This window comes from Tamandua tetradactyla, chromosome 24 (assembly GCF_023851605.1).
Source record: "Tamandua tetradactyla isolate mTamTet1 chromosome 24, mTamTet1.pri, whole genome shotgun sequence".
Taxonomy (NCBI): Eukaryota; Metazoa; Chordata; class Mammalia; order Pilosa; family Myrmecophagidae; genus Tamandua; species Tamandua tetradactyla.
Genome location: NC_135350.1, coordinates 14,651,291 through 14,663,708, shown reverse-complemented (window position 1 = coordinate 14,663,708; position 12,418 = coordinate 14,651,291). Strand labels below are relative to the sequence as shown.

Here is a 12,418-nt window from a genome sequence, read left to right as displayed (position 1 = left end):
AAAATTAAAATTAATGGCAGGAAGAAGATCTTCGAGATCCCCCGCGCTGAGCCTTTCAATTAAAGCTACTGATTAGACCTCAGATTTTGTGACCACATAAAAAAGACTGGGCGGTTTGTTTTTCATTTGGCCCAACCTGATGTTTTTAATTTCGCTATCCTGATGCCGCAGGAGCAAGCGCAGCCCAACAAGGCTGCTCCTTAAACCAGGGGGCCCTTTCCAATGGTCAGGCCTGAGAAATAGCATGATGTCAGCACGTTCGACTTGTTTCTGCGCTAGAATCAAATTGCTTTCCTTCTCCTCTTGGTTGTTTCAAGGTAATTACAGTCAATCTGCCTTCGATGGCCCTTGTTGAAGGTCCCCCCTCACTTCCTGACATGTGAAGACTGAAATAGTCAGTTGGATCAAGATGTACGCCCCTTTGTCTTACTACAAGTTAAGGGTGCAAGTTCTCTTTCCGCGAATGGCCCGAACAAGTAAATGACAGGACATCTGTGTATCATTCTCTGACGATCACGCTAACAAACTTTTTTTTCTCTCTATGTAGGTTGTGTAATGAAACTGCTAGCTGGAAACTTTTCTGGTTAGTTTCATGTTGCTGAAGTTTTTGGAAGGTAGATGCCTTAGAAATAGGGCTGACACTGGAACCAGGTATTAGCTCAGTACCATAGGGCCCAAATTAGTGAACTTGACCCCAGTAGAAAGCCAATGTTGATTACTCCCTTTTTATCAGCCACTTCAAGGCCTGGTGCTTTGCTTTGGGTCCACCCAGTTTACATTCATGAGAAATTACCAGAACTCTTCTAATTTTGCTACATAGACATGGTATACTATATCCTCATTGTTGAATCATTTGAACGGGCCGCAGTGTGCTAATAAGCATTTCAGAGCATTGGAACCACACACCCAGGTCCTTGTTACTCCTGGTGCTATAAGAAATAGGTAAGGATCATTTTTTTCCCCAGTTGCTTCTGGTTTCCCCACATTTAAATAGATGACCGCAGTTTTCCATCTATTTCCCTTCTTCTTTTGACTTTTGCATGCCACATATACTAACTCCAGGAGATAAGGTGGGTAGATATTAGTATTATCATTTTAGAGACAAGGAAACTGAAACACGGAGTGAAACAATTTGGCCAGGGTTGTATAGATGAACTCATTTCTGAGCTGAACTAGACACCAGGCCTCCTGACTGCCAGCCCCAAGAAAATATGATTAAGCATCAAGTCCAGCTGATGCACTTAAAATACCAGCCTTCATAGAGTTAAAAGTCATTATTCCTCTCTGACCATCAGTTTCTTCATCTGCAAACAGAAGGAATTATAGAATTACCTCATAAGGCTGCTGTGAGAGTTAAGGGAGTTAAGTGTATGAACACCCTTAGCACAGGGTCTAATATATAGTGGACACTCAATAAATAGAGTTGAAGTATTCTTGCTACTACTATTATTGATGAGGAAACCAAGGTTCAGAGTGTTTGAGGGAATTCCATAAGGAAGACCACACAGTTAGAACCAGAGTTAGGACCACAGCCAAGGCCATGTTTTCTCATAGCTTTTGAGTCCGTTTCCTAGTGAGAGCTCTTATTTCTTTTCCAAATAGAAGGATGACTTTCCTCTGAGCATTGTTATTATTCAGTTTGGTCAGTTTTCTAAGAATATACATATTTTAAAGCACCCAAACAGAGAGCTGGTTGGAGGATTCCTTCTAATACCCATTCAAACAGAAACTCTGACTCGGCTCAGTGCGTCAAAATACAAGGGGCTCTCTTAAATTGTGTACCAAGTAGTTCCGCAAACATATTTTTCCTAAAGGGCACCCAGCTTGATGCAACTCCAATTGCTCCAAAATCCTATCCCATTTGGAAATAAGCAAGCAGTTGGATATGTCCACAAACGTCTGCGATTCTAAATCCATCATTCCAGCAGTGCTCATAAAACCAGGTCCAGATTTATTTTCCACTTGGTGCTTGTTCTGCTTATTCATTATATTCATATCTGCTTCTTTGAAGTTATTGAGACTATTGGGCAATATAAAAGAAAGCTGTATTGATTTCAGTCTTAATATTGTTCCATCTTTATTTCCTTCATCTCTGAGCACTGCGGCCTGTTGAGTGACATGTGGTGGACAGCATGGCGGCTGAGCACAGCGTAAGGCATTACCAACAGGAGCCCAGGCGACTCCAGATCTGTAGTCGCTTTGGTGAGGGTTTAGATTTAGAACGTCTGGATTGTATTCTACTAAAATCTCCACAGCCTTTCCTTTCAAAATCAATTTCAGTTGTCAAAAAAAAAAAGAGGGAGGGGGCAAGCCACTTTGAAATCATATAGCTTATTATTATCATCATTTTAAAAGCTTATTACTGTAATTTTTTCTCCCAAGGGAGCTGAGTTGATTTATAACCCCACCCTCCTTATCTCAACATGTGGCTGAGTTCAGAAGAGAATTAAAATTGGGGGATTTTTTGCCCTCCAGGGGAAACTGGTAGAACATAACCATCCTCGTTTTCAAGTTCAGCAGGAACTTGTGTAGCCCCTTGAATTTAGTTTAAAAATACACATTCAGTAACTAAGCTCAAACCTCTCCTAGAATTCACATATTTGCTCTGGGAACTTTTGAAATAAGGCCCACCTAGGAGCACGCTTCGTAACCATGGGATGCAGACTCCTCAAAGCTGCACTCAGTAGAGCGTAATGTCTTTGAAGGCAGGAATTCTTTCTTCAATGTTGTATCCCAACCCGAGCACCTAGAACAGGGCCTGTGGCTCATAGTAGGTGCTCAATAAATACTTGTGAAATAAATGATGAATGGAGAAGCAACACAGAGTTAGAGTTAAGAGTTAGGGCTTTGGAGTCAGACAGACAGACAGACATGGGTTCAGTTTGTTACCTGCTACTCATGAGCTTGGTGACCTTGTCCAACCTGCTTAGTGGCAGCATCCCCATCTGTAAATGGGCATAAGGATGGTGCCTACCTTTTTGGTTTGTTGTGAGTCCAGGTGTGGAGAAGACTTAGCAGGCTTTTGGATTCCTAAGGTCTCAATAAATGGTTCATAGTCTTTTACATGTGAATCCGCTAGATCAGGATTTGAAGGACCACTTGAGTCCAGGTATCAGGGACTCATGAAGCATAACCTTTCTTCCAGATCTGTGCTTCACACTAACACTCCGGAAGGGATTCTTACCCTTAGTGAAGGAAAAGTCCCCTGTCTTATTCAGTATGTCTGCAGTGATAGGAGCAGTCACTTCTTTGTACTGGGTTTCATGTCACTGCTGGGCTGATGGTCTGCGTCACGTCATCCCAGGCACAGTAAAGAGAAAGGAAGGAACTGTTTTCAGCTTGGATGAGTGATGGCCTGGGATTATTATTCTTTGGGTTCCAGGACACAGTGCTCCTATTATTTACAGAGAGCTTTCATTTATTTTTTCAATGTTGAAAGCACATGCCAGTACGGTCGTCTGAAGCCTCATGGCAGCATATATTGAAATGATCATATTCCATTTCTGGTTCCCTTGAACAGGGTGCTACTGTTGCTGAAAGGAAGTTCCAGAGGTAACTCTCCCCCTGTGACTCTAATGTGGTCAGCGGAACTGTCTTATGCAAAGTAGGCTTTGAAAAGGCTTTTTGCTGGCTGAAATAGAGGAACTGCCATTCCCAGCTGGCTTGTTTGTCCACCCAAGCCGGTATCCTGCCTTTCACCAGTGCCAAGGGCTGATATGCCAGAAGAAGGCAGATCTTTCCTTCAGCTCCGATCCCATGAACTAAATGAAGCATCCTTCTCCTAATTCTTTGGCCCTTTAGGAGTAGGCTGTGGGGAGTGACACATGGGTGTGACCAAAACAAGATGATGGGAAATCAGCGTCTCATTCATATCCTGGGAATCACAATCAAAATCAAAGGTGGAGGTGGGACCTCTTGACTGGGTCTAAGGGGACCAGGGGCTGCAAAATCATATGGTTAACAAGGGTGAAGTGGGTTTCATAATTGAGTAAAGAGAGAATGGTATAAGACAAAAATTCCAAGGGAAGAGTAAAATACTGAAAGAAACTGAAAAGTGAATATTTTGCCCAATGGGATGGGGAAATCCAACTGATTGTTGTATGTGGGAATTCAAGGCCAGTGAGGGCCAGATCTTCTGACTCTCTAAGAGGAGCCAAAAATCCAACTTTTTTTCTGTGAAATCTCCGAAATCGCAAATCTTGGCAACACGTTTATTATTATATTTTAAATGGCACGCAGACGAAGCAAAGCATATCTTTGGGCTGCCAGATTCCTCTGAGACAAACATTCATCCTACAATTATTGGCTGAGTACATGCAATGTACCTGACTCTGTGTCAGGAGCCAGCAAACATGAAAATGCAAAGGGCACGTTTCTTATTTTCAAATTATCTCGTTAAGTAGAGGAGAGAGACATAGAAATAGAAGTAATAAATAATAAATGCTAAGTGGTAAAGACTAGTGGAACAGAAAAGGAAGGAGCTATCCCAGTTTCATGTGTAGGGGGTTACCGGCGGGAGGACTGGGGGGAAGGGCATTCAACACAGAGGGAACAGCATATGAACAAAGGCATGGAGGTGAGATCCTGCACAGGACACGGGGGAAACTGGGAACAATCTCTTGGGCTTGCGTGCAGGGGCAAGTGGCAGGTGCCCAAGCTTGTTGCTGGCAGACGGCATCCACCTTTCTCTTCCTGGTGCAGTCTTGACTTTTCTGGACCACAGGTGGATCCAAGAGTGGTTAGAATATACTCACCTCTGACATTCACCATGACATGTGGGAGCCAAGGATCCAGGCAGCCTAAAGACCTTCTGGGCAGCCCCGCCTGGCTATGCGCTCCTTTATCCATGCCCAGCCCACATCTGCAGGCTTTCTGTCTCGATTCACCATCTGCATTTCCCCTACGACTGTAACGGTATCCATTCGGCATCTGGAACCTTCAATGCGCATCCATACCCAGCATCTGTTTACAGTTGAATAAAAGAGCTGAGGGCATCAGCACTTGATTTCACCAACAGCTAGATTTTTAACATTAGGTAATTGGTTATCTTCTCCCACACTTTTTTTTTTTCAATGCACATCTGCTAAATCGTATGGACATCCTTAAGAATCTGAGAATATGGTTAGATTTTACTGGTCCAGTCTCATAAGGTTTGCTGTTGGTTCGTTATGTGTTTGTTTTAATATCTTGCCTTTAGCCACCTACCCTGAGTTGTTCACGTTGTCAAACCATTATACCGATGGGAATAGACATATATTGCCTTTTTCGTGTGCCAGATCTAACCATAGGGGCTATACAACATGGCAGCTGAGCATCTGACACTGGTACTGGGGTTCCGACCCCACATCTGAGTTCTTGTGAGAGCATAGGCTGGTGACTTCACCCCTCCATGTCTGTTTATCCATGCAAAACCTCGCAGGGTTCTCATCAGGGTTAAATGAACTAACATAAGAAAAACGCTTGGTACCTGACACATAAACCTATATGAGTGTTAGCTATTAGAATACTATTGATAGTAATACTATTATTTCTAATGACCCCAAGTCCATAGAGAACAATTCAATAAAATTAAACCTTCAGCTCTCCCCTAACCTTCTCCAGTTCTGCATTTGAAGTGTGTAATTTTTTTTTCTGGGGATGGAGCAGAATAGATAAGAAAGGGTAAGAAACATTATTTTAGCAAGCAGACGTGTATGGGTGTGGAATAGTTTTTCTTTTATGTATCAACTGCGATGCGTAATTCCAGAATTTACCCTCAGATCGATTAGAATAGGTTTCCTCTCTAGATTGAAGTAATAATAATCTCATTTGCCCCAACTCGGAAGCCCTTTGAAGTGCAACATGTCGAGAGAGGATGGCAGGCCCACTCAGCGGAGAAGATTAGATCTTGTTTTAAATACTAGCTGCTCTGAGAATAATTTCCTTAATTAATATTCGCAAGATATCATACACTTGAGACTACATTTTCATGCAACCTACTTGCAATGTAATTGCTCTTCGCTAGGGCTCTGCACTTCATTCATCTTCCTTTTGTGTTAGTATTCAACAAAATCATTTCCATCTAAAAGCAGTGCTGAGGGGGCGGAGGTTGGCGGGGTCTCCCCTCGTGTGTGAAAGCTAGCACACATGGGCTTTCATCTCATCTCGAAAGTTAATATTGTTTTGTGCTCATGCTTAGTCTTAACTAGATGCACATGGCTGGCAGACTCTTCCCTCCCTTCTGGATTCAAACCCCGAACATTTTCAGGTGCTGCCCTCCTGTCAGCCACACGGTACATGGCAAAGTGCTTATCAAAGCATGCTGGCCCGAGACTGGCAAAGCGGAGAAGCAGCCACGTCTGCAATGGGTGACGCCGGCTGAAGTTTTCAATGTCCATCTGTGCCTGGCGCTCAAAATCCCATCAACTGAAGGGCTTTAGGTTATTCAAGAGTCTGCTTGCCCAAAGATCAGTGAAAGGAGCCAAAAACTACTTCGAAAGAAATCTTTCTAAATGTCAAATTTCAAAGCCCTGTCAGTTTTGTATTCTTCTTGAGTAAACCCCAAAAATAAAAGCCGCCTTTTAAATACTTTTTTTTTTAAGTTTAAATAAATAGCTTAGCTGCTTAAACTCTCCAGCCAGTGACTTTTCTAGGCTCAATTTGTAAGCAAATGCCTCTTAAAGTAAAATCCTCTCCCATCATAGCACACCCCCCATGCCCCCACACCAATCAGCAAAACCCTTCTGGAATGCTTGTTTTGTTTTATAGCTGGCTGTTGTACGTGATTTTTAAAATGGTTGGCAACAGCTCCACCACCAATGGTTGAAACTGATTCTTTGGACAAATTATATTTACAGTTATAAAGGTGCAAAATACTTGATATTTTCCCTAGGTTCCCTAGATTCAGTAACTACATGTAATGATCAAGTTCTGGTGTCAGCTTGGCCAAGTAATTATGCCCAGTTGTCTGGTCAGACAAGCACTGGCCTGACCATGGCAGCTAGGATATTTGTGGCTGGTTGATAAACTGGAAGGCTGGGGTATTAAGTTATCAGTCAGTTGTTTGCATCTGTGGCTGATTACATTGGCAATCAGCTAAGGCCTATAATTATCATTATCAACAATGAGATAATCCAATCTGTTGAAGGCTTTGAAGGAAGAAGACTTTTTCACCGCTTCTTCAGCCAGCGAGCCTCTCCTGTAGAGTTCACCCAGAGCCACCAGCTTCAGAGGCAGCCGTACGGATTTTGGAGACTCCCATTTCCCACTGTTACGTGAGATACCTTTATAAGTCTCATATTTATAGATCTCTCCTGTTGGGTCTGTTTCTCTACAGAACCCTGATTTATACACTATAAGACCACATTTCTTTAGTGCTGATAGATTTATGAAGTCTTACCATGGGGTAGGGGTGTGCAGATATCAGGCATTTTCAAGACTTTTGCTTCTTGTGATTCCTTAATTGCTGGGGCCAATACCTGCTAATAATTCTCCGTGGAATCATTATCCATCCAGGAATTTGTCTGCATGGTTGTCATGACCTTAGAACTATTTCTTGCATCTGGCTGAAGTTCATCATTGTCCAAGTTGGCATCACATTCTGGCGAATGGTCCACGCCGCTTGCTGCAAGGGCTTCTGAAATGTCAGTGTGTCAGAGCCTGCCCCTTCTCGGGGACAGGATCTCCTACCAGTAACCCATGCAGCCCTCAAAGTAATGCTCCTACCATTTTCAGAAGGGCTCAGGTAGTCATGCAAGTGCCATGTGCAAGACAGTTCACAAAATAAGTACATATAAATGAGCCTGGAATGTATGAACATCTATCTACTCATTGTCACTCAACTGAGATACAATTTTTTACCAATCAGATTATCAAAAGTGATAATCAGTGGGTAATGCTGAATGGAGGCGAGTATGGGGAAACAGGAACTCAGCCCTGTATTGCTGGTAAGAGTGTAAATCAGTATCTCCCAGTTGGGGGCTCCTCCAGAAAGCAATTTGACACTATCTTTCAAAATTATAGTTACTTATGTGCTTTGACTAGCAATTCCATTTCTAGAACTTTTTTCCTGCAGATATTTCCTCACTTGTGCTAAATGTTGTGTATCTGAGGGTATTCATCGCAGCATTGCATGTATTAGAGATTGGAAAACACCTGGATAGTCAAGCACAACAGCCTGGTCAAATAAACAATGGTACATCCGCCCAGTGGATTACAAAGCAGCTATAGAAAAGGATGAGGAAGTTCTTAAATGATGTGAAAGAGCACTAAGATATTCTTATTAGGGGAAAATGTAAGGAGAGGAGCACTTACTCTTTGTGAGAAAAGGTGGAAAGTATGAGGGTGAGTGGAGGTAGAACCTAAATGCAAATTTCCTTGTATGTACAGTTTCTCTTGGAGGTCTAAGGGGCTAGCTATAACCCTTGGGGCTGGGAAGAGAATGATTCTGCCTAGTTTTGAGACAGGAATGGAGAAGAAACTGTCATATACACCTTTTATAAGAATTGGGAACATTTAGCTTCTAAAATAATAGGCCAGGGGAAGATTTCATAACAGCTCTCAAATTCCACAAAAGTAAATTGGGAGGGACAAAATAGCTAGCTGTTTTCCTGTGCTGAGAGTTAACATGAAAGTTTGATTTTTAGTATTTCACTCTTCTAAAAAATGGACTATTGGACCATGTACAACATTCGTACTAGCTCTCATTTATCCATGCTCAGGGAAAGTCTTGCTTGTTGGGCCAGCACCACTCATGGTGGCCCACCATTAAAGTCTTGGCTGAGAAAAATATGGACATGAAATTCCGAAGTGAGGCAGTGAATTATCACTTGCAGCTAACTACTAAAAGAAAAAAGTAATTTAAGAAATGGCTCTAAATTCTAGGACAAGAAATTCTGGCCAGATTCGGGCCAAAAAGGGGTTAGAGTGAGGAGGAAAAGAAAAGGAAGATTTTGTAAGGAACTTTTCCTTTGAGAGCGCTGTGGGTGCACTGTCCTCCCTGCCCCCTCTATCATCTCGATCTTAAGGAGGAGCTGGCAAGCCTGGTAACAGCTGCTGGAGTTTCTAGACCAGAAGACGTGGGCCTGTGCCCTGGGAAAGAATATAGGGCAAGAGAAGGCTGATGGCTGGCTTTGGTACCAGATCTGGAGTGTGATGCTGTGTTGGGAATTAGTTGCACATCTGACTTCTTAGAATAAAAGACACCTGACTGCTTCCCAAGGACCAGATGTGGACAACATATGAGAGGACATGTACACTGAAACCATCTCAAATAATGCACAAGAGGATTATCCCAGAGGGAAGGGACTCCTGCTGCAGGGCCCCTAGGGAGAGGCTGTCAGAGTGGTTGTAGAGGGGAGGTCCCCATGGATGGGACTCCTGGAAAGGATGAGTGTCAATCACAGCCTGTACCAGAGAGCCCAAAGCCACTACCAAAAAAGAACCACTCCACCGCCATGCTGTCTCTAGCACCTCTATCACTGGCTTGGAGACTACGGGAGTGGCTAGGAGTTGGGGAGGAGGGGAGCAGGGACAGGGAGCAGAACTGACCACATTCCTCTTACCTTGAGGCAAACACCTCCAACCACAGGCCTTCAGGGAGAAGGAAAAGGAAGAGAAGTCTGGTTTTTAGTCGAAAGTCAAAGAGTTGATTATTATCTTTAACTGAACACATTCTCTTTGCTGATCGGAGAATTTAGGATGGCTTATAATCTGAGTGAGCAAAAAAGCCATGGGACCTGCTGAGTTTCTTCAAGAAACAGGGGAATCATTCCTCACCAAAGAAATTTTAAAGGAGATAGTGAGAGACAAGAATAAGGTTTAATTTTTAGAAAATATTTTTATTGATCAATCTTAACATACAAATATATCATTCATGGTTTACAATCAGTGGCTCACAATATCATCACATAGTTGTATATTCATCCCCATGATCATTTTTCAGAGCATTTGTATCACTCCAGAAAAAGAAATAAAAAGAAAAAACTCATACATGCCATACCTCTTACTCCTTCCTCTCATTGACAAGTATTTCCATCTTTGTTTTTAATTCTATTGTTTTAGAATTATTTTTGTTTTAATAACATTCTATTTGTTTTAATCTTTGTCCCCCCCCCCATTATTTGTTCATTCTCCATCCATATTTTTTACTCATCTGTCCATACATTAGATAAAAGGAGCATCAGACACAAGGTTTTCACAATCACACAGCCACATTGCCAAAACCATATCATTATACAGTCATTTTCAAGAATTGAGGCTACTGGAACACAGTCCAACAGTTTGAGGTAATTCCCTCCAGCCACTCCAATACACCATAATCCAAAAAGCAATCTGTGTGTAATGCATAAGAATAACCTCCAGAATAACCTCTCAACTCTGTTTGAAATCTCTCAGCCACTGAAACTTTATTTTGTCTCATTTCCCTTTTCCTCCTTTTGGTCAAGAAGGCTCTCTCAATCCCTTGATGCCAGGTCTCAGCTTACTCCAGGATTTCTGTTCCACATTGCCAGGGAAATTCACACCCTGGGGAGTCACGCCCCACGTGGGGGTGGTGGGTAGGGAGGGCAGTGAGCTCACGTGCTGTGTTGGCTTAGAGAGAGAAGCCGCACTGAGCAACAAAAGAGGTTCTCTGAGAGTGACTGTTAGTCCAATTTTAAGTAGGCCTAGCCTATCCTTTGCAGGAATAAGTCCCACAGATCAAGGGCTCAGCCTACTGACTTGGTTGTCTTCACTGCTTTCAAGAATATCAGAAATTCTCCAAATGGGGAAGTTGAACACTTCCTCCTTTCTCCCCAGTGCCCCAAGGGAACCTTGCAAATTCTTTTTTTATTTACTGCCCAAATTATTCTGGAATATATTGGGGTCATCATACAAACCTGGACAAACCAACACAGTCTCACACCCTCTTGAAGATACCATGTACTTATGGTATTCAACTAAATTGACCGTACAATTAAATTAGGAAATGCACTACCCAAAATATAATTTTGCACCAAATAGACATCTCTCCCTTTCGTCTCACAGAGAAGTTGAAGTTTTAAAATATGAAAGATTTCAACTTTTATCCTGTATTTTGATTTATCTTAGTCCTGTCCAGATCAGTTTCATTCATATCTCTACTCGAAGTTAGATCCTTTTTTCAACTTTTTAAGCAGTTCCTGTATGGGGTACTGCTGACTTTCACAGCTTCAGAGTCTAATTCTGAGTCACAGATGTCACATAAATACCTGAGGTTTCTGGGAATGACCAGGTTATAAACAAACAGCTCAGATCTCAGAATTTAGAAATGGCAGTTACAGCTCATGAATATATGTGACTGCTATAAGAGCCTACACTCTAGGATCCTCTACAACAGGCCCCAACCTGCTAACCCATGCTCTAGACTTCAGTTTGCCGAGTTTTTATGTCATAGACAATCCATATAAGTGAGGCATGATCATATTTGTCTTTTTGTTTCTGACATTTCATTGAACATACAGTCCCCAAGGTTCATTCACCTAGTTGCATGCTTCACAACTTCATTCCTTCTTGTGGCCGGTCAGCAGTCCATTGCATGTATTGTTCCCCCTTCCATTCCTCAGTCATTGTACCTTTAGGTCACCTCCATTCATTGTGGATTGGGAGCACTGCACCATAGACACCAGTGTGCAAATGTCCATTCATGTCCCTACACTCAGTTTCTCCAGGTATATACTAAGCAATGGGTTCCTAGCCTCCTGTGGAACCACCACACTGCCTCCAAGGGGCTGCACCTCTCAGCTTCCCTACCGACAGCGAATGGGTACCTCTCTTTCTCCACATTTTCTCTAGCACTTATTTCTCTCTGTTCATTTTTTTTTTTTTGACATGGGCAGGCTCCAGAAATCGAACATGGGTCTCTGGCATGACAGGTGAGAATTTTCCACTGAGCCACTGCCGCACTGCCCTCACTGTTCATTTTTAAGCAGTTTCATTCACACATCATACAATCCAACCTAAGTGTATAGACATGCCTTCACCACCATACTCTTACATTTCCTTTTCTTCCACAAATAATCCATACCCCTTCCCCATGCCCCCTTCCTCTTGACATTTAGTTTTGGTATAATGCCTTTGTTACATTCAGTGCAAGCATATTACAATGTTACTGTTGACTATAGACCCTAGCTTGCATTGAGTGTCCTTTTCTCATATATCATCTACTTTCAACACCCTGCATTATTGACATTCATTTGTTCTCTCTCATGCAAAAACATTTTTTTTTAATTTGTGCATTTAATCACCATCATTGTCTACTCTAGCAATTCCTAAATTATACCATCTCTGTCTTTATCCTCTATCTTTCTTTCTGGTTCATATGTACCCCAGCCCTTCTCCCTCTATCATACTCACATTCAGCTTCATTAAGTACTTATATTATTGTGCTACAGTCAGGTAGTATTGTGCTATCCATTTTTGA

At 42.3% G+C, this 12,418-nt stretch overlaps 1 pseudogene; it reads right to left on the bottom strand.

Moving 5' to 3' along the window:
- The window catches only part of LOC143668586 (SIN3-HDAC complex-associated factor-like), a 135,211-nt pseudogene that overhangs the window by 116,728 nt on the left and 6,065 nt on the right, over nucleotides 1-12,418 (bottom strand).